The sequence below is a fragment of the Balaenoptera borealis genome (genome assembly GCF_965194805.1).
Source record: "Balaenoptera borealis genome assembly, chromosome: 2".
NCBI classification, from domain to species: domain Eukaryota; kingdom Metazoa; phylum Chordata; class Mammalia; order Artiodactyla; family Balaenopteridae; genus Balaenoptera; species Balaenoptera borealis.
This window is the reverse complement of record NC_138867.1, coordinates 30518570-30545757: the sequence shown is the minus strand read 5'-3', so window position 1 is coordinate 30545757 and position 27188 is coordinate 30518570. Positions and strand designations below refer to the sequence as shown.

General features: G+C 41.6%; 1 pseudogene across 1 annotated transcript; it reads left to right on the top strand.

Annotated features, from left to right (window-relative positions):
- The first annotated feature begins 731 nt into the window (after positions 1-731).
- On the top strand, positions 732-9055 carry LOC309624404 (signal transducing adapter molecule 1-like; annotated as a pseudogene). Its single transcript has 3 exons — positions 732-1216; positions 1391-1732; positions 1856-9055. The product of its transcript is annotated as a signal transducing adapter molecule 1-like (transcript).
- Positions 9056-27188: the final 18133 nt, after the last annotated feature.

Here is a 27188-nt window from a genome sequence, read left to right as displayed (position 1 = left end):
CTGAAGAACCAAGCCCCACACCTTGTAGCTAAACTTTAAAAACCTTGGAGGGAAAAAACCAAAACAAACCCTTTTGGGTTGTAACATAGGAAGGCAGACAAACACAGTGGAAGTGGAGGCGGGGGTACCCTCGGCGCATCTGTGGGAGAGACAGAAGGTCACTGCCCTTTCCAAAGGGACAGGTCACTGATAAAAGACACAGGTGCAGTAGCAAAAGAGGGAGCTTAGAGATATCCAGAGCAGGCTCCCCAGTCAAGGTGAGACTGATGGGCAAGTGCAACAGGATAGAGTGATGAAGGTGTTTTTCTGATGAATCTGGCCTGAGGAGTTCAGACCATCGTTATAGAGCTTGAAGAAACTCAGAAGAGTCAGATGGTGCAAAATCAATGGAACTGAATGAACACAAATATTTAGACAGGCTGATCTCCTAAGGTGCAAAAATACACAATTTGTATTTTAAGAGTGTGTGTGTGTGGTTTTTTTTTCAACCCTTGCTTTTTGCTGTGGTTTTATGTTGTTTATACGCAGAAGGAAGATACTGGTAGTATACGCTATGTGCTAGTTCCCCAGAAAAGTACATGTTTAATCCTTGCAAATGAATCTGGATACCTTCCTCAGGCAGATCCGCCCGCCGCCCCGACCCGGGAGGCGTATAGAGCAAAGTGCATTCTCTTTGCAAAGCGGAGCCCGATACTATATACCTTAGCTACACGGTGGCTGGCATCGTTAACAAAGGATTTTTACACCTGTCACATTTTTTACCCCCCCCCCCCATTATAAAAACTAAGTAAGGCAATAATTACTGTCCTATTGTGCAGTAAAAAAAAAAACTAAGGTACACAGAGTTTTAGGGATTTGTCTAAGGAGCAGATTCAAAGCTAGAGCCCCGGCTCCTCCGCTCTTGCCGCCGCTGCCGCGGTCGCTGGGGGTCGGGGAGAGGAGTCGCGGAGCCCGGAGAGTCCGTCTCGGTCGCTGTTTTTGCCTGAGGACCCTTCCTTCCTCGGTCGCACCGTGACTCCCTTGGTGTCGACGGGGAGTCCCTGCGGACACCTCAACACGCAGTGGAGATGCCTCTCTTTGCCACCAATCCCTTCGATCAGGATGTCGAGAAAGCAACCAGTGAGATGAGTACTGCTGAGGACTGGGGTCTCATTTTGGATAGCCGTGATAAAGCCGGTCAGTCTCGCACCGGTGGTTACTGGATGGATTTAGAATAGTCTTTTGGGATGGTGTAGCCCCATCACCAAGGCCTAAACGCTCTGCTGCAAGGACTGTCCACTTTGGTATGAGCTCTGACAGCTGTGTGAGCTTTGGGAACCCTTCAATGTAGAGCTCTCAGTCACTTTTTGTCCAGCCTTGTGGGCAGCAGACCTCAGTGGACACCATGCAGACCTAAAGATTGTCTTCGGTCCATTATGAGGAGGGTGAACCATAAAGGTCCTCATGTTGCTATGCAGGCTCTGACTTTTCTAGGAGCATGTGTATCAAATGGTGGCAAAAATTTTCACTTAGAAGTATGTTCAAGAGATTTTGCTAGTGAAGTAAGCAACGTATTAAGCAAGGTCATCCTAAAGTGTGTGAAAAACTAAAGGCTCTTATGGTTGAATGGACGGATGAGTTTAAGAATCACCCATAGCTTAGTCTAACGTCAGCGGTGGTTAAGAACCTTAAGGAACAAGGTGTCACGTTTCCAGCTATTGGATCTCAGATGAGGATACTGAGACCCAGAATGGTCAAGTGACTTGCCCAGGGCCACAGCTAGTAGTTGACAGAGCTGGAACTAGGACACAGGCCTCCTGACTCTCAGTCCAGTGTTCCTTCCACTACACGATCCTGCCTTCTGTTTTATATTGAGGCTGCAGAACAAGCAAAAGCAAGCCCAGTTCTGGTAGGCAAAGATCCTGGTACTGTGGCTAACAAAAAAGAAGACGAAGATTTAGCGAAAGCCATTGAGTTGTCACTGAAGGAACAAAGGCAGCGGTCAACCACCCTTTCCAGTTTGTATCCAAACACATCTAATCTCTTAACTAACCACCAACACGAAGGCCGAAAAGTTCGTGCTGTATACGACTTGGCAGCTGCTGAAGATAATGAACTTACTTTTAAAGTGGGAGAAATTATTACAGTTCTTGATAGCAGTGACCCCAACTGGTGGAAAGGTGAAACCCATCAAGGCCTGGGGTTATTCCCCTCTAATTTTGTGACTGCAGATCTCACTGCTGAACCAGAAATGATTAAAACGGAGAAGAAGATGGTACAATTTAGTGATGATATTCAGGTAGAAATGATAGAACCAGAGCCGGAACAAGCCTACATGGATGAAGATAAAATGGACCAGTTGCTACAGATGTTGCAAAGTACGGATCCCAGTGATGATCAACCAGATCTTCCAGAGTTACTTCATCTTGAAGCCGTGTGTCACTAGATGGGACCTCTCATTGATGAGAAGCTGGAAGATATTGATAGAGAACATTCAGAACTCGATGTTAAGTGATGGAGGCCCTGTCCTTGTATGCCAGGTTAATGAATGAAGATCCAATGTATTCCATGTGTGCAAAATTACAGAATCAGCAGGATTATATTCAGTCATCTGGTGTTTCTGGTTCTCAGGTGTACCCAGGCCTTCCTCAGCGTGGTGCTCACCCGGTCGCAGGGAACGCACAGTTGAGCCACGTCCAGAGCTACAGCCTTCCCCCGGAGCAGCTGTCTTCTCTCAGCCAAGCAACAGTGTCACTGCCGGCGAGCCCAGCCCTTCCTAGTCAGCAGGCTCAGGCTTCCTACCTCAACACAATGGGTAGTTGTGTTCAAGGAAGCACGTAGCCCAGGCAGGCTTCAGTGTACTGTCCTCCCCCTGCCGCCGCTGCCGCCCCCATCGTCATGATATGCCAGAACGCAGGGACCAGCCTGTCCCAGGTGCCGAACTACACTTTAACATCAGCGCTGCCCCAGCCCAGAGGCAGCTATCAGCCACCTCTGCCCCAGCAGCCGTACTCTCAGAAGGCCCTGCTATAGGACTGGGATTCCTCTTTGTAGTAAATATCTGCTAAATGCCGATGACAACGTTATGAGATTCTTTGATATCTTAAGATTTGTTTATCCTCAGCTTATAGGAATCGTATCTTGGTCAACAAGTTCCAGTATTCAAGAAGGGAGACCTCTCTTCAATTTGCACTTTTTTAGAGGTCCTCCCCTCCCCCTCCCCCAGAGGAATGAAACTACTTACAACATTTAATTCCTTTCGTCATATGAAAGAATCAATGCAAGATTATTTGTCTCGTAAAATTACCTGGTCTGCAAAACAGTCAAACTGGCGAGCATCGTTGTGGCGGATGTTGTGTGCATAGATCGCTGTGTAACTTCATTCGTGGCCACTTTGAATCACAGTGGTGATCATGTGAATATATTTAACACTGTTAACTTAATTGACATTGCTGTTTTATTTTAATCATGAACAACTACCATGTTTCATAATGTTTTGTGTAAATTTAAGATAATTACACTGTCTTTTTAAACTGCAAGAGAACAAAGCTGTAGCATATGTACATGAAGGAATTATGTTGTCCATGTTTCAGTTTCCCATTAAACTGAACCTTCCTTGGAGTAAAAAAAAAAAAAAAAAATCTAGAGCCCCAGTTTTCTGAGGCCTGGTCCCTGGATCTGTCTGCTGCACTACAATATTTCCATGGATTATTGGAATCTCATAGACACCCAAAGGAGAGGGGGTACTCTGTCCCACTAAACTGAAGCAAGAGCACAGTTTCTTCAGGCATAACTGAGAAAGGCCTAAGTGGTTGCAGAAACCCCAGCTTACAGAGCTGGGGAATGGACTTTGGCCTCCAGCAACATGGCTGACTGGAAATTCTGAAAAAAATTTCCCTACAAACACGTAGAAACACCGGGTACTATACACCAAGCATTTGGTTTTAAAAGCACAGTTAAACTTGTAAGAAAGTGAGATTCACAGGCAGCAAGAAAAAAAGTTGACACCAGAGTGGCTAGCAGACCCTGAAGAATGGGGCTGCTTGGGGCATCTGCTGATGCAGGGAGCTTGGTTCTCTGTGCAGGGACTACAGGCCTGTTGGGATGGGAACTGAGACCCTGGAGAAAGCTAGGGGTCTCACACATCTACATTCTCAAGTCAAAAGTTGGGTTAGGAAAAAAAAAAAAATCCATCCTCTAGCAAAAAGAAAGCCAACAAGGAAATGTCTTTATTGCAGCCTTGGTAAAAGGCATGAAAAATGAAAACAAAGTAGGTCTCGCCTGTGAATTTATAATCCCAAGCCTGACATCATGGTGATTTAGTATTTACTCTACTTGCATGGTCCAGGAAACTCCAGGTAGAAAAATTATTTTAAAAATACATCTAGTTCATAACACCCCAAGGCACCTGGTATTAGGAGGGATGCAGCTTCAACCCAGAGTCCTCAGGATTCTTACATTTAAGAGGAGCCTTATTTGAACTGACAGCAAAAATAAGAGACACATGAGAAAAGAGCCACCACAAACTGGGCTCAGCAGAAACAATGGAGAACAGAATTAGACTACAAGAACTTTGGGCATAGGATTATCTAATACAAAATGTAAAATAGGTGTGCTTAACACATTTATGGAGAAACAGAGGGAATTGTAACCATAAGAAATGAACAAAAGACCATCAAGAATAAATGGGCACTGTGGTGACCTAAATGGGAAGGAAGTCCAAAAAAGAGGGCATATATATATATGTATAGCTGATTCATTTTGATGTACAGGAGAAACTAACACATGACATTGTAAAGCCACTATATTCCAATAAAAATTAAAAAAAATAAAATGCTTATAAAAAGTAAATTAATGTTAATTTAAAATTTTTAAAAAAAGGATAAATGGGCAGTTTTGAAAAGAACCAAATAGAATTTCTAGAAATGTAAAATATAATGATTGAAATTTAAAATGTAATGGGTGGATTAAATGACAGGTATATCACAGCTAAAAAGAATTACTAAACTGGAAGAGAGGGATGAAGAATCACTTCATAATGCTGTACAGAGAGAGAAAGACATGGAAACTATGAAATTGAGGCTAAGAGATGTGGAGGAAAAAAATAGATGTTCAAAATATATCTAGCTGGAGTTCCAGAAGGAGACAATAGACAAATGGAAGAAAAGCAATATTCAAAACAATAATGAAAAGCCTGAATTGGTGAGAGACCTGAATTCTTAGATTGGAGAAATACATCAAATCTGAAGCAAGATAAATAAAAATGAACCCATTACTACAAACATCATAATGAAGCTTTATAAAACTAAAAACAAAACAAAATGAAAAAAGGAAGAAAAAAATCATAAAAAGAACCAGAGATTACCCAAAAGGAAAAATAATTAGATACCAGCCCTCTCAACAGCAACAAGAGAATTCAGAATCCAGGGGGACAATTCAAAGTGCGGAAAGAAAATAATTGCCCCTAGAATTGTATACCCTGCTAAACTACCATCTAGGACACGGGGCAAAAAAAAGACATTTTCAGAAGAATGTGGGAGGATAGCCTCATACGCTGGGAACTCTTAAGCCTCTTCAGGGGATTCTCTATGCCTGTCTCTATATCATTCAACTCTCCATGGTCATAAAAAGTATGGACAGTGCTGTACCTACATTTTATCACATTGGTAACATTTTAAAAAGTATTCAGGCTGATAGGTTCCCTATGTTAGATGATACTGTGCTTATCTTGAGATTCTAGCCATTCATTCTGCACACCCCTCTTTTTTGTTTTGTTTTTGAGAATACATCTGAGTTGCACACAGATACACACATACACACATATGTACACACACACAGTGTTGGGGAGGTTCTGCCAGAGGAGATTTAGTGAAAGGCAGGAAGTTCAGGGCAGTCATACTCAATATCCATTATCGATCTGAGCAAGGTGAGAAGTTTCAGGTATTTTTAATATACCTGCTAAGAGTCCACATTGTGGGCTGAACTGTCTCCCCTAAATTCATATGTTGAAGCCTTAAACTCCCAGTACTTCAAAATGTGACTATTTTTGGAGAAAGGGACTTTAAATGGGTAATTAAGTTGAAATGAAGACATTAGGGTGGGCCCTCATCACAGAGTAACACCAGGGGTGTGTATGCACTTCATGACAACCACATGAAGAGGCAGGAAGGTGGTGACTAACTGAATGCTAAGGAGAGAGGCCTCAGAGGAAACCAATCCTGCCAACACCTTGAACTTGGACTTCCAGCCTCCAGAACTACGAGAAAATAAATTTCTGTTGTTTAAGTTACTCAGCCTATGGTATTTTGTTATGACAATCCTAGCAAACTAAGACAACACACTTTTTTCTTTTCAGTGCATGCCTTCCCTCCGTTGGTAACACTCATCAACAGGCTCTGCTTTTTGTCACTGGACATGAAGTTTTCACTTTTCTGGGTCAAAATTCGTCTTCCAGATAAGTGACAGAAAGTATACTCCCTTCTTTCTCCCCTAGGATGCCCATGTGCTGCTCTGCACCAGCAAGTAGTTCAGTCCTGGGCCCGAGGGAGAGCCTTAAAGATCTTCCTCCTCTCTTTCCATAGAATTCCTCCTTGTGCTCTTTTTCTCACCCAGGACTCCCAAAGAGCAAAAGACTGATTTTCCCCAGCTGTGCCATGACGCTGCTCCCTGCCCCAACTATGCCCCAGATGCTCAGTTTGTTGGCTCTAGGGCTTGCGTTGATTTCTAGAAGTGAGATGAATAAGACGTTGAAAGCCCAGGCCAGACAATTCCCCACCCCAGATATGGAAACTTCGGGAGACAAACATTTCTTCTGCTCTGCACCAGAGGCCTGCTGCCATCCGGGAAGGAATGAAGAGTACTCCCGCTGCAGCTGGACCTGGGGAGAGCTTTTTTAGCCTTGAGAGCTACAGACCCATGTTAAGCCACTCAAAAAGTTCTAAATTCCTGAGTATTGTTTTGATATCATTTGCTAGATTATTTTGGTCTCAATAGAGTTTTAAATGTTAAAGTTAGTTACATATCTGATAGAATATTGCAGCCTATCTCAGATTCCATTGGTTTTCTAAAAACAGTGGTACTTGGAGCCTGTCGTTTCCCAGGGTACCTGAGGGGGTAGAACTCAGGAAAGAGGCCCCTCATTCTGGCTTTAATTCTTGTGGATCCAATTCTCCTTGGGATTAGTACCCATGGCCCTGATCCTAATCCACTACTTTTCCTCTTAACACAAGTACTTACAGAATGATTATAGGTAATTATAAAGTTCCCACAAATATTGAGAGGGTTATACATCCTCACCCTGATGAATTAAGATGCAGCCATAAGTCTTCCTCTGTATAAATATACCATATCCTCTTTATCCATTCATCTGTCGATGGACATTTAAGTAGTTTCCTTTCTTCCTCTTAAAACCTCTGTAGTCGTATCTGAAACTCCTTATCCACAATTGGAAGAAACAGACTTAAAATGCAAAAGCATGATGGAGGTCACATTTCAGTGTGAATGAGCTTTGTTTGAACTGTCACTGGCCAATCCAAGTATCAGTGTGAGTGATGATCATAGTCTGTTTTGTCTAGAGAGGTGGGGAGAGGAGGAGAGTGAGAGGCTTTGTGTAAATCCTGGCTAGAATTGTAACTTCTTCGTGGGATCTAGTTCCTCTTTGCCTCCCTAGCTTCTGGCCAGAGATGCAGGGAGCCCACCAGTGTGTTGAGTGGAAGAGAATGTGAAGAGATTTGAGAGAAGATATTTCTCCCCTGAGGGAGAAAGGACCCCCAAAGACTTGGCAAAAAAGGATCAGCTTCATGATTCCTCAACCCTTTAATGGTTTTTCCTTCCCTTAGGCAACTTTGCTTGCACAGTTTATATAGAAACTTTGTGTGCTTTTAGTTTTTACAATGTTTGGTTCCCAGGGATCTTTTAATTAAGATCTTACTGCTTTTATTTTCGATCCCACGCATGGAGGCACTTAGTAAATGCTCAATAAATGCCTGCCCCTTGATCGCTCTCCTTGGTAATTATGTTCTAGAAATAGAAGTCTATTACTGAGCTGGATTATTATTTTCCTCCCCACTATGCACTTTTGTGCCTCACAAACATTTATGGTTAACCTAAGAAAAGGAGAATGGAATGTAATTTTTTGGTTTTCTCTAAGTGGATTTTTAAAGTCTGAATGCATGTGCAGAAAGATATTTGATTGAAAAATTTTGCTTGGAAAATGGGGACAGAATCTTTTCCAGAGGGTCTCCTTCACTTTCAACAGGTTTTACCAATTCCGAACTATAGGAAGAAAGAGCTGCAATTGATGATTCGGTCAACTGCTAAGGAGAGGCCAAGTTCTGGATGAAGAATTCCTGCCTTCTCTCCAAATCCCTGCTGGTTGAGATAAGGAACCCTCCCATTTATTTATGGGACAAAAGGCATTTTGAAAGTCTGAGCCTTTCCTGAGACATGATGCCTCTAATGTTTTCGGCTGGCCATTCTGGAAAACATGGACTGTTTGTATGTGCTGAGAACACTGAACGTACTACTCATTCTTTTAAAAAAATTTTAAAAATTTTAATAACATTATTAAAGGTTACTTTCCATTTACAGTTATCACAAAATATTGGCTATAGCCCCCATGTTGTATAATACATCTCTGAGACTATCTTACACCCAATAGTTTGAACCTCCCATTCCTCCCACCAAAAGTGCCCCTCCCTCTCAACTGGTAACCACTAGTTTGTTCTCTATATCTGTGAGTCTGCTTCTTCTTCTTTTTTTTAAATAAATTTATTTACTTTATTTTATTTAATTTATTTATTGGTTCTGGCTGTGTTGGGTCTTCGTTGCTGTGCATGGGCTTTCTCTCTAGTTGAGGCGACGAGCGGGGGCTACTCTTCGTTGTGGTGTACCGGCTTCTCATTGCGGTGGCTTCTCTTGTTGTGGAGCACGGGCTCTAGGCATGCGGGCTTCAGTAGTTGTGGCATGTGGGCTCGGTAGTTGTGGCTCGTGGGCTCTAGAGCGCAGGCTCAGTAATTGTGGCGCACGGGCTTAGCTGCTCCATGGCACGTGGGATCCTCCCGGACCAGGGCTTGAACCCGTGTCCGCTGCACTGGCAGGCAGATTCTCAGCCACTGCGCCAGCAGGGAAACCCTGTGAGTCTGCTTCTTTTATGTTATATTCACTAGTTTGTTGTATTTTTTAAAGTCCACATATAAGTGGTATCATGCAGTAAATTATCTTTCTCTGTCTGACTTATTTCACTTAGCATAATGTCCTCCAAGTCCATCCATGTTGCTGCAAATGGCAAAATTTTGTTCTTTTTTTAATGGCCTCATACTACTCATTCTTAACTCTTGTAAATGAAGTATCACCAAGCCTCTATTTCAGATGAGATCCTTTCTAATCACCCCTCAATATATGTCATGAGGCTATCTTTTGCTTTGGGAAAACCATTTTTAAAAAATCATATTAAGTAGTCAGAAGCAAGCTAGCACAGGTGATAGCAAGGATTAGGGCTGGAGCTAGGGTCTGTGGCTTTGAACCCCAGTGCCACCACTTGCTGGCTGTGGGACCCTGAGCAAGGCAATTTGTCTTCCTGTGCCTTGATTTCTCATCTGTATAATGGGACTAAAAAGAGTGCCTGCCTCACTAGAGATTTTGTGAGGATTCAATGAGAAGATGCAAGTAAATCCTTCAGCCCAGTGCCTGACACATAGGAAACCCTCTGTGAGTGTCAGCAGTGGTTCTAATCTATTATCGGTCATTAACTGCACCAGTTTTGGTGATATATTTCTAGAAAGAAGACGATGTTTCCTCTTTCCTTTCTAAAACACAAGGGAGTTATTGAACACTAAACACTGTGGCTGAAGGGCTATTCAGGAATGAAAAAAATCTCCAGACGTCATCATTTTAAGCCTCTAAGTTTTATCCACAGTTTTCTAAAACCACTTTTAAATCATTTGGCATTTCAGTAGTAGCGTAATATGCAATATTTTAAAAAGCAGTGTTTTAAAAAGCAGTGTTTTAAAAATGGGGGATTAAATTACATATAATGTACAGAAAGAAACTCTATTCTTTTTTAGGGGTTTGGTTCTATTTATAAATCAATTTCCTCTTCCTATTTAAACCCAAGCAGTTCACATTCCTGCATAAGTTTATGGTTATTGGTGTTTCTGTGGAAACAACCACCTAGGAAGTGGTATTTCTCAGCCTAAGAGCTTCGCCTTAAGTTTTCTTGGCAAGATGAGAGAAGGGTGTTTCATGTCCATAAAACCTATAATTTTAGCATAACCGTCAGATAATAAAGATAATAACAGAGTTGTAGAACTTTAAAAGTAGAACATTAGATCCCATCTAGGCCAACCCCCTCATTTTACAGATGAGTAAATACCATATGCTTGGACCTTGTTTTACAGTCCTAAGAGGGTTTTCATATAGTTGTATCATTTGCCTTCCCAATAACCCTTTGAGGTAGACAGAGGGTAGGTTTATTTATCTCCACTTTGTAGATAAAGAAACGGAGGTTTTGGAAGGATGAGTGACTTGCCCAAGCTATGGAAGGTGTCAGTCAATGGACACGTCTACAGCTCCAGCTTTCCACTGCCTTGTCAATGCTCTTCCCACCAACGAGCTGGATCCCAGTCAGGACTCTGCATGCCTTCAGGACTGTCTAGACTTCAGTTCTCCCAGGCTGGATACTTTTGGACTTTGAAACCCTGCCATGTGTAGAACTAACCCCAACCCCCCCGCCTAACATGATACATGAGGCCTCCCACGCCTGGCCTTTGTACATCTCTTCAGCCTCATCTTCTACCATGCCTGGGTTCCACTTTTTGTTCCAGCAACTCTAAAAGCAGTTACTTCTGCTCATATCCTTCCATCTTAGTGTTTTTACCCAAACCAACTTCCTTTAAGAATGAGCCTGAGATGCTCATCATTTTTGTCTTGCCCCCATATACCCTTCCTGAGAACCTACCCTAGCCATAGTTCTCAAAAAGGCAGGTCTACACGCTACCTGACTTTCCCTGAACCTGATCGTACCAGAGGTGGCCATGAAATCCAGAGAGAGAGAAAAATGAAGAGATGTGTGGGCCTAAGGAAAAATAGGAGGCCACATGGCTCTGGAAAGACTGATGAAAACACAGAAATTATCTCTGTTCTTGGTAACTTTACATTACCTGGTTCCAGACCCTAGCAAGGCTTCCACAAGATGCTCCTGTATAATCCACAAATCCCCGCTTTGGCAGTGAGATGCTGGTCAACCAGCTCTTAAAAAAGCAAACAGCAAAGTCCTGATTTATAGCGATTGCCAATTTCCAAGGTGTAAATACTCCCACCGTGGACTATTTCAAGCTATCATGATGTCTCTGAATGCAGAGTGGGGGAGATGTGCCTTTTGTGAGCTTGTATAAGCTGGCTCTAGCTCACTATTGCCTTGGGCTTAAGCTAAAGTAGGTGGGTTCCCATTCCTTGCAACCAAATACTATATTATATCAGATTAAGACATCATTTATTGGCTAGTTTATTGATCATCAATAAAGGAAAGAACACTGTACTTTTAAAACTATGCCGTAATGCTTTAAGGGCTGTCCTGTGTCATGCATGAATCAGGACCACCAGCCTTTGCTCCTTTGACAATTTCTTGTATCTATTTCTCTGGTTTTAGCAATTTATCCTGCCTTTAGCTGTGCTGCTTAGTGTGTGATAGATGATTCTTTGTTTGGTATCTTAGTAACAAAATGTAACAGAGCTTCATTTACTTGTATCTCTTTTTCTTGAGTCTTGTAAAACACTTGTTTTTTTGGGAGAAAATATAGAACTGTGGTCATTCTTCCAATGATACATATCTGCTTTCTCTGTGTCCAATGTATGGTCTTTTACTGTGTTCCCATACTTTTCTATGTAGACAAGAGCTTCTTTCTGTAATACCAAATCATATTTAATTTCTAGAAGACATTTTAAATGGCAATTAAACTCCACGTTAGATGTTGCAAATAACTCAGACAAACTGATGACAAAATGACCAAGGTTGCTCTTGTGCAGTAATGACAATTATGTTATGACAGCTTGCCTGGCCTATAGCTACTATGCCTCCATCAATTATAAGACAGATCTCAGTTTTGGAGATGTTACAATGTGGAAAACAGTGCATCTTAGAATCATCTCCGCTACAGAAAGCATGTTGGCTCAGCTATCACCTCCTCCTCCTCCTCAGAAATAGACGCCTTTCCAACCATCTTCTCTTTCTCCCTTGGAGCTGGGCTAAGCACCCTTCCTTCGGTCCCCATGGTACCCTGCATACAGTTCTGCTTTTGCACTTACCTGCCTATCATGTTGTCACTGAATGCAGAGTTGGGCAGACATGTGGTGTCCTAAATATCTGTTAACCTGAGGAATGGAACTTCAATACTCTTCAGGTCCACAGTAGAGTGTCTGACACATAAGAGGCCCCCAGGAAGTGCTTAATGACTGATTTGTGAATCCTAGGAGAGAGGGCTCATCTTTCAGGCCAGCAGCATGCAAAGTTCTGAGTAGCACAGCCCCTGTCTGTCCCAGGTGCTCTCCTGCAGCAAACCACCCCCGACCATCCCTACCGGTTATCATCAGAATGCCAGAGTCCACTGTCCTCTTGCTTACACTCTGTCCCGTGGCCTTGATGTGGGAAACCAAGTCATACTAAAATTCTGATAAGCAATAATAGCATCGTGCTTACTCCTCCAAGAGAGCTCATACCTTTTGCCAGGAAGTTAGAATGAGCTAACTCACAGAAGAGAATCTTGGTAAGAATTTTGGGCTGAAGTGAGGACAGGTTGTTTTTCTGAGTCCCTACAATCGTACCACTTAAATGGTTGCCTGAGTTCACTTTATAACCTAATTTTGGGCCATGATACACTCATGATATTCTCAGGAAAGCCTGTATCATCTCCGCATTTCAATCTCCTGCTCTGGGACCCTTTCTTCCATTTTTATGGGATTGGGCTGGACAGGGGGACCAGCACTCCTGCGGGCAGACCTGTAAGGGAGGCCACCGGAAGAAACCAAGTTTCCTCTTCTCCGCAGGGTGACCCACTTGCTTGACTAAAAGTCAACCATGTTCCATCATCTCCCAGCCAAGAGTCACAACACCCAACTCAAGTCATGATGATACTCTGTTCTCCCTAAATGAGGAAAGTACTCAATCTCTTCCAGATCTTCCTTCTTGATCTCCATCCTGGGTGTATCTCATTCTCCTCTATTTATTTTCAAAACTTCCTAAAATAAAAGTTACTTCTGATATTTGATTTTCTCACAATGCTCTTTCTTCCACACATTGCTTGACTGTCCAAGGTCTAACCTAAATGAGGAAAGTTGAAGAAGGAAATACTACTTATAGGCGCCAATTAAATAAACAACAGTGATTCAAAAAATTACATACAGTTTTCCTCGGTTTGGTGTCTTGCACACTGGGATACTGGAAGGAATGTCAAAGGATTGGAAAGTGGAGCCCCATCCAACTTCTAGCGCCTGTTGATTTAATGTTCAGACAGAGGTGGGCGGAGAAGTGCCCTCTCCCCTGCTTTGCAAAGGCAAAAATAAGCCTCTGATAACTTTTCTTCTACAGGGAGGCTCTGTGGATACAGGACTTCAAGAATGAAACACTTAATTATAACCAAACATGGAGCGAACGAAGGAATGAGAGCTGACTTGGGCTGTTTTATGTGACTCCTGCCTACAAAAGAAGCAGCTTCTTCCAAATTTTGTAAGAGATCAGTGACAAGCTGGAATTTTTCATTTCTGGGCACAGTGAGAAGTTACATTTAAAGAACCATCCTTGTTTATGTTTCAAAAGCAAGTAAGTTCCGGCTCACCACCGTGGTGAGCTTTGAGGCCGTTGAATGTTCTTGGAACTTTCATATGGACAATAATTTCATGACTGGGGAAAAATATTTCAGTCATTTCCCTAACTCTAATAGTTTCCATCCATAACCCCAAAAAGGAAGGTAAAAAATAACAAGCGGATATGATTAGATTGTGCTCCTGAGCCTTTGTTGCTGTTGAGTGAACCAACGACAGGGATGTAGGAGAGGGTCTGCGCCCACTTGTACTCTCTCACCCAGAACCTCTTTTGTGTAGCTGCTTGTGTACATCAGGGTTTGATACAATCTGCAGAGGTAGAAAAGAGGTTTCTTTTCTTTTTTTGAAATAAGATATCCATTTCATGTGAGAAAAAAATCTGTGTCCTTGGCCTTATAATTATAATACTGATATTTATCAAGTGTCTAGCAGGGACCGGAAAATTACAACTACTATTCATGATCCTTACAACCCTCATTACACAGATGTGAAAACTGAGACTAGGGAGTTAAAATGACTTAACCAAGACAATAGAGCCAGACTATGGCTGAGCCAGGCTTTGAACACGTTCTTCTCCAACTCCAGAACTTACATTCTTTCCCTTCTGCTTTGCAGCCAAGTAAACTCACCAGCCTATGTTGGAATAAGGCCTCAGGAAAGTATATTGGAAACAGAGAAAGGAATGAGAATTTTATCATTTTATCAGTTTCGAACATGCTATATATAGTGTCTCTGGGGAGTCTACAAACCACCAAAAATAAATTTGAGTTAACTATAAAAGAGAACGGAGGGTGTTGATAGGACATGGTCACTTCCACATGGGTGCAAATCACCTCTCTCTATAGATCCTGCCGTGGCCCACCACACCGAATCCCCACCTCAGGATGTTGTGCAGAGGCCCCTCATGTTGACTCTGATTTACACGTTGACCTCAGAACCTCATACTGTGAATCTCCAGTCTGGGGACCCCGCCGTGTTCTACTTCCTTACCCCTTGGGCTTCTAGAATTTCCAGCCTGAGGAGATGCTCACACTGTAGCCACAGCTTGTCCATTATTCCCCTTAATGGCCTTTCTTAGCAATCAGCGGTCTTTTCCAGGTACACATTGCCCATACATTGGGGGAAATTGTCCAGGAAAAGGTTGGGTATTCCTGCAGAGGAGTCTTTGGTTCATAGTAGATTCAAATAGGCTAATAGGGCAGAACGGATTTCAACGGCCTGTGGCTGGCTTCTAAGGAATTCTCCCTTCTGTTTCCACTCTCACTTGGGCTACTGCAGAACCTCCCACCAGTCTCTTTGCTTTTCCTCTTCCCTGCGCTCACCTCTCCTGCCCAATCCCCAAAGCCAAAGTAATCTTCAAAAGCCGTAAATCAATTTCCTGCTTTGAACATTTCAATGGCCTCCCACCATGCTCAGAATCAAACCCAAACTCCTCACCCCAGCCTGCAGGACCCTGTAAGATCTGACCGCTCTCTTCCCTGCACCTCACCTCACACCAGTCTCTTCTTGTTCACCGGGCCCCAGCAGAGTTATCTTCTCTCTCTTCCCTCAACACGCCAAGCCTTGGCACTCACTGTGCCCTCTGCCTGGACGAGCATTCCCTCCATCTTCACTGTTTTCATCCTTTACGTCTCAGACCTCCTCAGCTAGCTCCTCACCGGCCACCTCATCGGATGTGGCAGACCCCCTCCCCCAATCACTCACTACCATCTTGCCTGACTGTTTCCTTGTAGCACTTACCACTAATTGCAATCCTCTCATTTTTTTATTTATTTTTTCTGGTGTAGTGTTCTATCACCTCCTAATAGAATGTAGGGTCATGAGGATGGGGACTTTATTTTGATCAGCACTGGGTCCTGAGCAGTAAATATTTGTTGAGCCACTGAGTCCCTTAAATTATGTGGTCCTTTGTCTTTCAGGGCTTAGGAAAGCTGGCTCCCGCTCCTTTAGGACCTGACTCTAAATCCATACCTCCTGGGGAATCCTCCCACTTCCAGCCCTATGATTCCCAAATCCCTTCCGTAAATTTGCACCAGCTTTCTTAAGAGGAGTATATTCTAAACAGGACCTAACATATTATGAGGACTTCCACTTGTCAAATGGGAAACGTGAAACATTGGAAAATTTTATTGCTATGGAGGGTTGCCATTTTGTAAGTCCAGTTGTGACATCCGTATGTTACTGTTCAACCATGTCTCTAGTAGCAACGCATACTTTAGATCTCTCTTCATAGTAATGTTTTTGTGGGATTTTTTGGTTTTCGGTTTTGGATAGCTGACTTCAAGTGCAACTCAAGTTTACTACTCTTTTTCTGGCTTCTCTTTTGGTTCTTTTTTTCAAATGTTTTTTATTTTATACGTTTATTTATTTATTTATTTTTGGCTGCGCTGGGTCTTCATTGCTGCGCGCGGGCTTTCTCTAGTCGTGTTGAGCGGGGGCTACTCTTTGTTGCGGTGCGCGGGCTTCTCATTGCAGTGGCTTCTCTTGTTGCGGAGCACGGGCTCTAGGCATGTGGGCTTCAGTAGTTGTGGCACGTGGGCTTCAGTAGTTGTGGCTCGCGAGGCTTAGTTGCTCCGTGGCATGTGGGATCTTCCTGGACCGGGGCTCGAACCCGTGTCCCCTACAATGGCAGGTGGATTCTTAACCACTGCGCCACCAGGGAAGTCCCTCTTCTGGTTCTTAAAACAGAATATTACATATGCCTAGAATTCTAAAATGTGCCCCTCTGATATTTGTGACTAGAAACACCAAGTTCTAGGAATACAGCTCACCTTAAGAGGAATTTAAATTGCTTTTATTCACACAATGCTTTTGCAATCAGCAAATATGAGACTCTTCCCTCCTCCTCTGCTCTACATATCTATATTTGCAGTTTACAAAACACATCTGAATTACAGATCTCATTCACAACCTGTGGAGTTGTTAAAGAAGAAATGACCCCGTTTTACAGAGGAAGAAAGCAGCCCAGAGAGGTTGGGAATCCCAAGATGTGTCCCAGTTGGCCACTCTCAGGTCTATGGGGATGAAGCTTTTACTTCATCACCGTCACAGCGTGGTTTTCATAAGAAAATGGAGTCACCTTTAAAACAGAATCATCAAAAGGCTGATTAAATCAAGTTGTGTATGACACACACACACCTCACAGGCTGCTGAAGGGTCAAGTTCTCTTCAGCTAGAACAGCGGTTTCTGAGGTTTTCCTCACAGAGATGCCTCTTTTTTTTTTTTTTTTCCATTGTGGATTCCCCGGACACAGAGGGTCCAATGGCCAATCAGTTTTTGATCCTTTTATATAACTAGCATTTTTATGTGGACTTCATTAGATTCCAGTCAAAAGTGATGAATTTTTGTTTCACTTCCATGTGTAGCCTCACCGTGGGTAGATTTAGTTGTTTTCTTGCACGAGTTTTAAAATGTTGATAGTAACACAAGGCTCCCTCCCTTAATACCACCTTGAGAACCCTCAGTGACCCGGGGCTAATTTGTGCATAGGGTCTGAGTGTGTGTAATCTAGGTCTATACTGGGAAAGGCATTTATGAAATCAGGTGGAGTGCAAGTTAAGTCATCCTTTAAAGCCTGTCCAAAGTCTTCTATCATAAGGCAGTTTGAAACATTACCTGAAATAACGAGTTACAGCTATGGGCGGGCAGGCAGTCCTTCCCCTAATCCATCATTTATTATAGTGATACTGAACGTTGAGGGGTTATTAGGTTTTTCCAATTTCCAGAACAAAAGGCAGTCATATACCTTTGGCTGAAGGATACAAGGGATGATATTTTCCTCTTTAAAGAAACGTTCTATACAGATGTACACATGTACAGATGTATATTATTTTATTCTCCCAAAAGCTCTGTGAATATTGTTATCTTTGCTTACAATTGAGGAGACCGAGGCAGAGAGCAATTGAGTCTTTGGTCCCAGACCACCCAGAACATCAGTAACAGAGGAAGAACTCAAACCTGCTTTCAGACTCTGCAGCCTACTTCCCTCAGAGGCCTTCCACTGGCAGCTTTGGGGGCTTCCCCTACAGGATTGGACCACATCGTGAGATCCCTTTGGTGGAGTTTTCTGAAATGTTCAAGTTGGAGGAAGAGAAAGTGCTAATCACATAATATCACTTCTGAGGCCTCATCACCACGAAATTCCTGGTAACAAATTTCTAATTTGACTTGTTAATGAATCTGCCAAGATAACCTTGCCATTGGATAACAAGCTGCTAAATAATTGGAAGTTAGTTGTTTTCATTTTAAGGGTGTGTGAAATCTATGCCTGGTCATTCTAGGGGGAAAAAGGAAGCTGATTTGATAGTTGTGAGGTTTTCCTTGTCTCTATGCCCCTTCCATTTGGACACAGACATACTTTGAAACAATGTGACCATTATCATAACACGATGGTATGGAATTTGGTCCTTGGGTGTCGGAAGATAAATTATGTTAGCTTGACAGTAGTCTTGGCTCTGTTTAAGCTGCCTCTCTTTCTGGAGTCAGATTTTCAGGGTCAAGAACAAACTAACTTGCCCACGCTTTACAGTTGAGCAGACTTGATAAGAAACAAGAAGGCTGGTGCCGGAGGGCCCCATGGATGAGTGACCCGTGCAGAGTCACACAGGGCCTGCTCTCGGTTAATGCTCAGCTGTTGCCATCTTGGAATTCTTACTAAGTTTTGAACAAGGGGCTCTGCATTTTCATTTTGTGTTGAGTCCTCCCAATTATGCAGCCGGTCCTGCTTGGTGTCTCAGGATATGAGCCTCAGAGACAGCGATCCGGCCAGGTCAGAGCGCTGCCAAGATTTGAGGTCTCCTGAGAGAGCTTGGGGATGAGCCAATATACTGCTGACAGATCCAAGAGTGTGGGTCAGGACTGAAGGGGTGCCACAAAGCCCCCAGTCCTCAGCAGGGGCACAGGGTGCTGCCCATCACCTGGCAGAAGGTTCCATCCTAGTTGAAGCCAATGAGGTGGAGGCCTGGCACCCAACCCCAAATGCCAAGAAGATATGGAATGCCCCCAGGATACTAGTCTCTTGTTTGGGGCCCACATACCTACTTAATCTACTTAACAGAGTGTTGGGCATGGTCAGATGGGAAACAGGTTCAGTATCCAACAGGCTGCAAGCTTTTGGATTTTTTTAAAACCCTTTTGGTTTAGAAAGCACTTTTATTTTTTAGATGTTAACCTTTTTACTTATCATAGAATAATATTCATTGAGAAACAGTATTTCATTACTGATGAGCAGGAAAAAAATGCAAATATCACCCAGAGTCCCACTCCCAGGAGATGATCATTGTTAATATTTTAATGTACATATATACATATATATACTTTAAAAAAAATAGGATTATGCTGTATATGGAATCATTTAGTTGCTTTTTTTCATTTAATATTTTGAGAACATGCTCCCATGTCATTATATATTTTACTACTTCATCCCATTAAATCTGCCATGATGTTAACCACATTTATAGTTTATTGAACTAACCTCTATAGTTTGATGTTTAAATTGTTTCTCATTCCTTGCTATTTTAAACAGTGCTGTGATGAACAGGCATGTAGCTATTTTTGCAATCATCCATGACTACCGCTTTAGAATAATTTACTAGAAGTGAGTTTTCTGAGTTAAAGATGTGAACATATTGAGAGATCTTTGTCCAGTTGGCTCAAAGAACTGTTGAAACAATCTCCATTCTCACCAGCAGTGTAGATGAGTTTGGGACATGTTCTTAGAGTCTTATGGAGACTTGGTTTTGTGGGTGGGTGGGAGGTTGTGATTCACACCTAGAAGAGGATCCTTCTGGAATCTATGGAATTTCTAGAATCGCAAGTGGTCAATAGGATGGGCGTGCAAATGGCGGTACTTTTTATGATTTGGTGTCTAGCAATCAGTATGGGTGAAAATCATCCTAAAGAGATTACCACCAAGAGGTCGCCCAAATATTCTGCTTGCATATGATTGCACCTTCTAGCTTTATGTAACTGTGTAATCACATGGTGTTGAATCAAGAATTTATAAAAATTGCACTAAACCCATGTTCTATAATTTGAAAAAACAAAATAAAACAAGACTTTGGTTTTTTTTGCTCCTTATTTAATCATTAATAATTTTTGGTTTGTTTGGGTTCCCTGCCCCCTCCCCTTCCAGATACCTTTAAGATTTTTCTTTTTTGTCACGTAGAGAAGCAGAGGTCATATACTATGTCTGACCATTCACAAGTCAGGTCCTTAATCTTCAGCTTCCTTTGTAAATAAAAATTTCAGCTCAAATCTCTTTTGTATTTATAAACACTGAGCTTCATAACCCCCAAGTCCCATTTTGTATCAGATTTCTCTTTAGGGAATCCATTTGTAATCCTTCTCTACAAGGCAGGCCTGCTTCTGGAAAAAATCAATAAGAAGGAAACATAAGTCAATCTACCAGAAGTGCAGCTGGATTTAGAGGCTGGGTCAATCATAGGACCCTTTACATTTATTTATTTCATAGAGTCAACAACGATTTTATTATTGTACTATAGGGTGATAGATATAGAATAGAATCAAAGTTCTTAAAAACTATTATAGGCTACACAGAGACTTTCTAGTGAGTGGATATGTGATGTACAATGTCCTTTGAAGATAAATCTCCCCCGTGGATTATGGGTGATGCTCCAGGAAAACATGCTAATGTCAGGAAGAACCATTACCCACCAATATGCTGATAGTCATTTTCAGTGACTAGTGGTTTGGGTCTGTGGTGTGTTTATTTTCCTACACAAAAACGCAATGGATTATATAACCTCTGCAGTGGGCAGTCTTAGAATTCCCATGGTACTGTGACTCATTCTTTTAAAAATGCATTAAATATGAATTAACCACTTCTCATTAGTAGTAGCATACATTATTTTCTTGCTTCTGTCTCTTCTTTCCATTTCTCCTGCACGCAGCCCTGTTTTCTGTTCCCAGCTCCTTGCCCACACTCATTTTCATTGCTTTCAGAGCTTACTCTCACAGCCCTTTTTATTTTCCTTTGTAACAACTCCAACACATTTCCTTTTACACTCGTGATTGTTGCTTAGCTTCTCTCCCTTGCTTTTTCCACCAAACCTTGTTTATTTTCATTTTTCTCCCAGTGGTCTAATTTTTCTCCGGGCCTGTCACATTTAAATGAGGTTTGCGGCATGGTTAAGATGAAGAAAGTCTTTTCTTCTCAGGCTCAAAAAGGAAATTATAGTTTCAGTTTATATAGTTTCAGTTTATCCTAGATTACTGACTCTCTTGAATAGAATCCTCAGCTCTTTCTTTTATCAACCCAGTCATGGAACAGTTTTGTGTTCTGTATAGAAGACACCAGGGACATGGAGGTTCAAGATGTGTGTTTCTGAGTTCTCAGTGTTGCTTTCTTAAACATTATGGAACATTCTTATCACCAGCTTCACCCCCTTTTTCTCTTTCACTGCTTCTGCTCTTTATGGATGTTTTGAACTAGAATTCATCCTTCTTGTCAAAGGGGAACTTAGTAGCCCTGAGATCACTGATCAGAACGCAAAAGATATTTAAAGAGAGGTGTTAAACTCAAATGATCACCCTGAGAGGCTCACTCATTTGTGGAGTGAGAAGAACTTGAAGGAGCATTGAAAAAGAATTCTGGAACAGTGAATGGTTATGAGATGTGTTTCGTGTGGGGAACAGTTCCCTCTGCTTGTGAGTCTTAATCATCACTGGACTTGTGTCTCTCTTTTGGAGTGTCTCTGGAACATAGATATCCATGTGAGAGGAACATCTTATACTTTTTTGAGGTCTTGCTCAAGTCCATTCTTAAGTGAGTGCTTGTAGGGGATAATATGAATTCTAAAATGTTCAGTATCTCAGACTCTCCACTGAGTCATTTCCTTATTTTTATTAATTGGCTTAGACCCAACTACAGAGTGGAAAGCTATTTTTATGCATTTGCTCACAACTGAGAGATCTAACACAAGACTTAAGCAACACAATCTGCCAGTTTAAAACAGGAAAAAAAAATGCCTTACTATATTCCTTTAAATTAGGTTGACAATATGTTTCACATTTTAAGATCATCTTTGTCTTTTAAAACATTCATAGATAGGTTAAGAATAAACTTCGGGGGATGTAACAGTGCTTGGAGTTAACGAGGATATTCTATCATTTTCCCTCTATTGTGGTTTCCTTGGGATATATTTTGTCTTGCTTGACTTCTTCATAGCCTGATGGATTGAAGCTCTATCAAACACAAGTGCTCTGGAATAAGATGTGACTCACGTCCTCACTCCATTGTAGAAGTCATAAAGGCAGTAACTCAAGTGTATGGCTGACTCAGTAACTGCCCAGCATTATCTTTATTGAAATTATCCTGCAATCTAGAAATTAGAAGTGAAATAATAACCCATGAAGTCATTCTGACCCAGCTATTCTGGGCCAAGGTAAAAGTTTTTCTGGGCTATTTTTCTATTACTCTTTAAATTTAGTTTTATAACTATCAGTCATGCAACAACTCTGATCATCTATTTGACAGATTTCTATTCTAACTAGCTGCAAAATGATAGAACCTATCACTAATAAGCAAAGCACCTCTGCTGAGATGAAGTAGCATTTATTTTTCAAAGAAATAAGAGATGGGAGGCCGGCCCATAAAACTCAGGAAAACCTATGGGATGATTAGAAAGTTATTCATGAATTCCAATCTTGTCTGTGTCTAGGTGTGGAGTAGTAAGGTTTATCATGAGATGGAATTTGTCCAGGCAGCGTGCCTGGGGCAGTGGCGAAAGGTCTATATGTCTGAGGGAAAGGACTGTCCACTGAGCCATCGTCTTCCTTCTAGCTGTCAATGCTGAGAATGGGAAGACTAGAAATAGACAGGAAAGGGAACCTAGGTAGGTGGATTGGCCAGAGTAGACAGAGCAGTAGATTGAAATGAGCATCAGTTCTAGAAACGCAGGTCTGATTGTGGCTCCCATCCCCCTACAAGATGATCTCCAAGTCTCTTAGTTTGGCAAAACTGTGGCCATCAATGTTCCACTCAGCCTCAGTGTTTGTTTCATTCCTGATTCCTTGGTCTCTCTGCTCCCTCTCTCTGGAATACCCACTTCCCTTGCCTACTTGAAATATTTGAACTTGTTTTTATCAAACTTAGTTTAGCTCTCATTTCTTTGGGAAGCTTGCACTGACCCCAGAGACAAAGTCCATAACTCCCTTTCTGCCAAGTGCATGCTCTGATTGTTTTACTTACCCAAAGCCGTGTAATTTATTTACCTACTTGATTTGATTTTTTTGTCTGTTTCCTCTAATGGGCTATGAGCTCCCTGAGGACAGATCTGTGTCTTTATTCACGTTGTGTCTGCTGTGCCTAGGACAGAGCCTAGCACAGAGCAGGAGCTCATGACATTTATGTAGAGTGAATGAATGAATGAGTGAGTGAATGAGAAAGGGGGCACAGTTTTGGTGTTAGGAATTTAGGAGAGCATCCAGAGATACCACAGCGGGTGTTTCTGTATTGTGGTGGTGCTTGGATTAAATGTTTTCTAAGAAAATGCCATTCATCAAATAGCTTTCCTGACTTTTACGGAGTCATAGATTCAGCACGAAGGAAAATTAGAAATCATCTTTTTCAACATCCCACTTCAAAAGAGAAGTCCCTTCTAGGGCATTATTGACAGCGAAGCACCTGGCTTGCATTGGAATACCCCAGCGGCAGCAATTTACCAGGGAGTCCGCTCTAGCCTCAGATGGCTATGTTTGTCTTTCATGATTGGGCATAGTTTGCTTCTTTGAAATCTTCATCTGAGTAAGCTCTCAGTAAAATTTAGCCCTTACTATCGTCATTTTCTTTTTCTCTTCGTGAAAAATGCCTCAAGTTAGTTATCAAGGTTTCCATCTCTTTTCAAGTTTAATTTCCCTGATGTCTTAAACCCAAGACTTGGTTCCCAGATCCCTGACCCTCCTGGCCCCTTTCCTCTTACTTGCCATGAGACACACCAGCCAGCAGTGCTTCTTGCGATCTGCTCTCTTCGATGTTTCCTGGCTCAGTTCATTCCAGAGAAAGACCCCTTTCATCCCTCTGCTCCATGCTTATCAGAAACAAATGCCCAAAGCAGAAGGCTGAAGTTGTGATTAGTTGGCATGGGAGAAAAATATATATGGGCACGCAAATAAGAATCAAATCCTGGGTAGTAGTCATCTGCCAAAGGAGAGCTCGGTAGAGAAAGTGATTCTAAATAAGTGATCAGGGACATAGGAAGCTCATATTTTAAAAGAATTTGATAATATTAAGTAGAAATTATAGAAGAAAGCAAGCTTTCTTTCTGTACTATTTATTCACACATTGCCGTTTGCTCATCGAAAAGCAAAACAAATAACCTTTATTTCTTGGCAGCAAAGCCATTTCAAGCTCAAGTAATAAACTGAATTGTCAGAGAATCAGAGACTCGTGGGAGATTAAAAATAGTTTCTTCTGTGCAGAAACTGAGATCATACATTGCATATATGAGATTCTTTTTTTTTAACTGAAGTATAGTTGATTTACAATGTTGTGTTAATTTCTGTTATACAGGAAGGTGATTCAGTTATACATATATGTACATTCTTTTTTAAAATATTCTTTTCCGTTATGTTTCATCATAGGATATTGAATATAGTTCCCTGCGCTGTACAGTAAGACCTTGTTGTTTATCCATTCTATATATAATAGCTCATGTCTGCTAACCCCAACTTCCCAATCCCTCCCTCCCCCAAGCCCCTCTCCCTTGGCAACCACATGTCTGTTCTTTGTGCTCAGGAGTCTGTTTCTGTTTCTTAGATAAGTTCATTTGTGTCACATTTTAGATTCCACATATAAGTGATATCATATGGCATTTGTGTTTCTCTTTCTGACTTACTTCACTTAGTATGATAATCTCTAGGTCCATCCATGTTGCTACAAATGGCATTATTTCATTCTTTTTTATGGCTAAGTAGTATTTCATTGTATATATGTACCACATCTTCTTTATCCATTCATCTGTCGATGGACATTTAGGTTGCTTCCATGTCTTGGCCATTGTAAATAGTGCTGCTATGAACATAGGGGTGCATGTATCTTTCTGAATTATAGGTTTATCTGGATATATACCCAGGAATGGGATTGCTGGGTCATATGGTAGCTCTATTTTTAGTTTTCTGAGGAACATTCATATGGTTCTCCACAGTGGCAGCACCAACTTACATTCTCACCAACAGTGTAGGAGGGTTCCCTTTTCTCCACACCCTCTCCAGCATTTGTTATTTGTAGACTTTTTAAAGATGGTCATTCTGACCGTTGTGAGGTGATACCTCATTGTAGTTTTGGTTTGCATTTCTCTAATAATTAGTGATGTTGAGCATCTTTTCAGCACATGAGAGATTCTTAAGTTCTTCTTGGATGGTCTGGGGGGAAAACAAAGCAAAAGAATCTCCTTTCTGAAAAAATTATATGAATTTTAATACTAGCCACCATAAGTAAATGCATTTTCAATATCACAAATATTTATAGATGTAGTCATAACCTATTTTAATATTTAGTAAAATACAACCCTTTATTTCTTTTTCTTTTTTTGCAGTTTTGAAATTTTATTGAAAAAATATTTGACATATAACATTGTGTAAATTTAAGGTGTACATGTTAATTTGATACACTTATGTATCGTAATATGATTACAATAATGAACGCCTCTATCACATTACATATTTTTTTTTTTAGTGGTTGGAATAATTAAGTTCTAGTCTCTTAGCAAGTTTGATGATTATAATACAATACTGTTGTCTGGATTCCCTATACTGTGCATTAGATCTCTAGGGCTTATTTACTACTTGTTGTAAGTTTGTATCCTTAAAAAACATCTTTCCTATCCTCCTACCCATTCTCCTTTCTTGATGCAAATAATACCAGAACGAAAGCAACAAGAAAGTAGAATGTCCTTCTAAAATTAATTAATTGTCAGCAGTAAAGGAATCGTTTTTAAATGATATTGATAAAGAGCCCTGTGTTAACCAGCACATGTAAATGATGTTCCAACTAGTAACCTGCCATTTGTATGACACAGCTTTCAAGTTATTTTCTTAATATTGGTGATGAGTTTGCTCTGAGTGATCCCTATTCTCTTATCCAGCTCCTCTTGTTCTCAGTGATACATATTTGCACAATGACTAGCTAAGGAGAGAGCTCTTACATCTTCTGCACAGAAACTGAGATCTGGGTTGCTAGCTGAATATAAGATACTGGCTGTGTCAAAAAGATGCAGCTAAGCATGGGGTGGGGTCACGGGTTTGGGGAAGAGAAGACACAAGCTGGAGGAGACTGCCCATTCCAGGTGAGTCAGCCCAGGGAAACTGATATTTCTTTATAGGGCTCTTTATTGCAGGTGCAAAGATTGCCTTTATCAGCAGCATCTAGACTGAAAATCACAGGGTCTACAGTCATGGTGAAATTCAGAGATATGGTCCAGGGAAAACAAGAGGGCAAACTGTTGCAGCAGACAATGCTGGTTTCCATTTTGCCCCTTCCTTGCTCCTCATAGGATCCTGATTTTGCACAGGTAGCTCCCTTTTTCCCTCTTTTTTTAAAAAAAGCAACACTGTGCTCCCAGGGAGGCTGGGGCTGAATTGTGGCTGGCCTAAGCTAAGCATAGCAGTCTCTCTCTCTCTCTCACTGGGAATTAGTTTAAGCAAGTGCACATGAAGAGATTCTGGCCAGTGAGAAAAGAGAAGTCTGTGCTGGATCCTTTGAATAGAATTATAAAGAGAGATACCTAGGAAGACACAGTTTATTACTCTACTAGGCTTATCCCATCTAATGTGATGCCCAGAACTGCAGCAGTCATTGTACAACATGAGGAGCTAGGCTAAGGATCAGATCCACACATTGAAGATGACTGAGCAGAGACATGGCAACCCCTAGGGCCTGAAACACTGAATCAACCAATCACAGAGCTGCCTATTATGAACTGAATTGTGTCTCTCCAAAATTCATATGTTGAAGTCTTAACTCTCAGTGCCTTGAAATATGGCTGTATTTGGAGATAGTGCCTTTTTTTTTTTTTTTTTTTTTTTTTTTTGGAGATAGTGCCTTTTAAAGAGGTAATTAATGTCAAATGAAGTCTTATGGGTGGGCCCTAATCCAATCAGACTAATGTCTTGATAAGAAGAGGAGAGTTGGACATACAGAGAGAGGCACAGAGATGCAAGTGCAAAGAGAAGGCGGCTGTCTGCATGCCAAGGAGAGAGGACTTGGGAGTAACCGAAGCTCCCACACCTTGATATCAGACTTTGAGTCTCCAGAACTAAGAGAAAATAAATTCCTGTTGTTTAAGCCACCCGGTCTGTGCTATTTAGTTAGGGCAACTCTTACGAACCAATACACTGCCCTACCTTTGGCCTTCTTAATATATAAGGCCATACA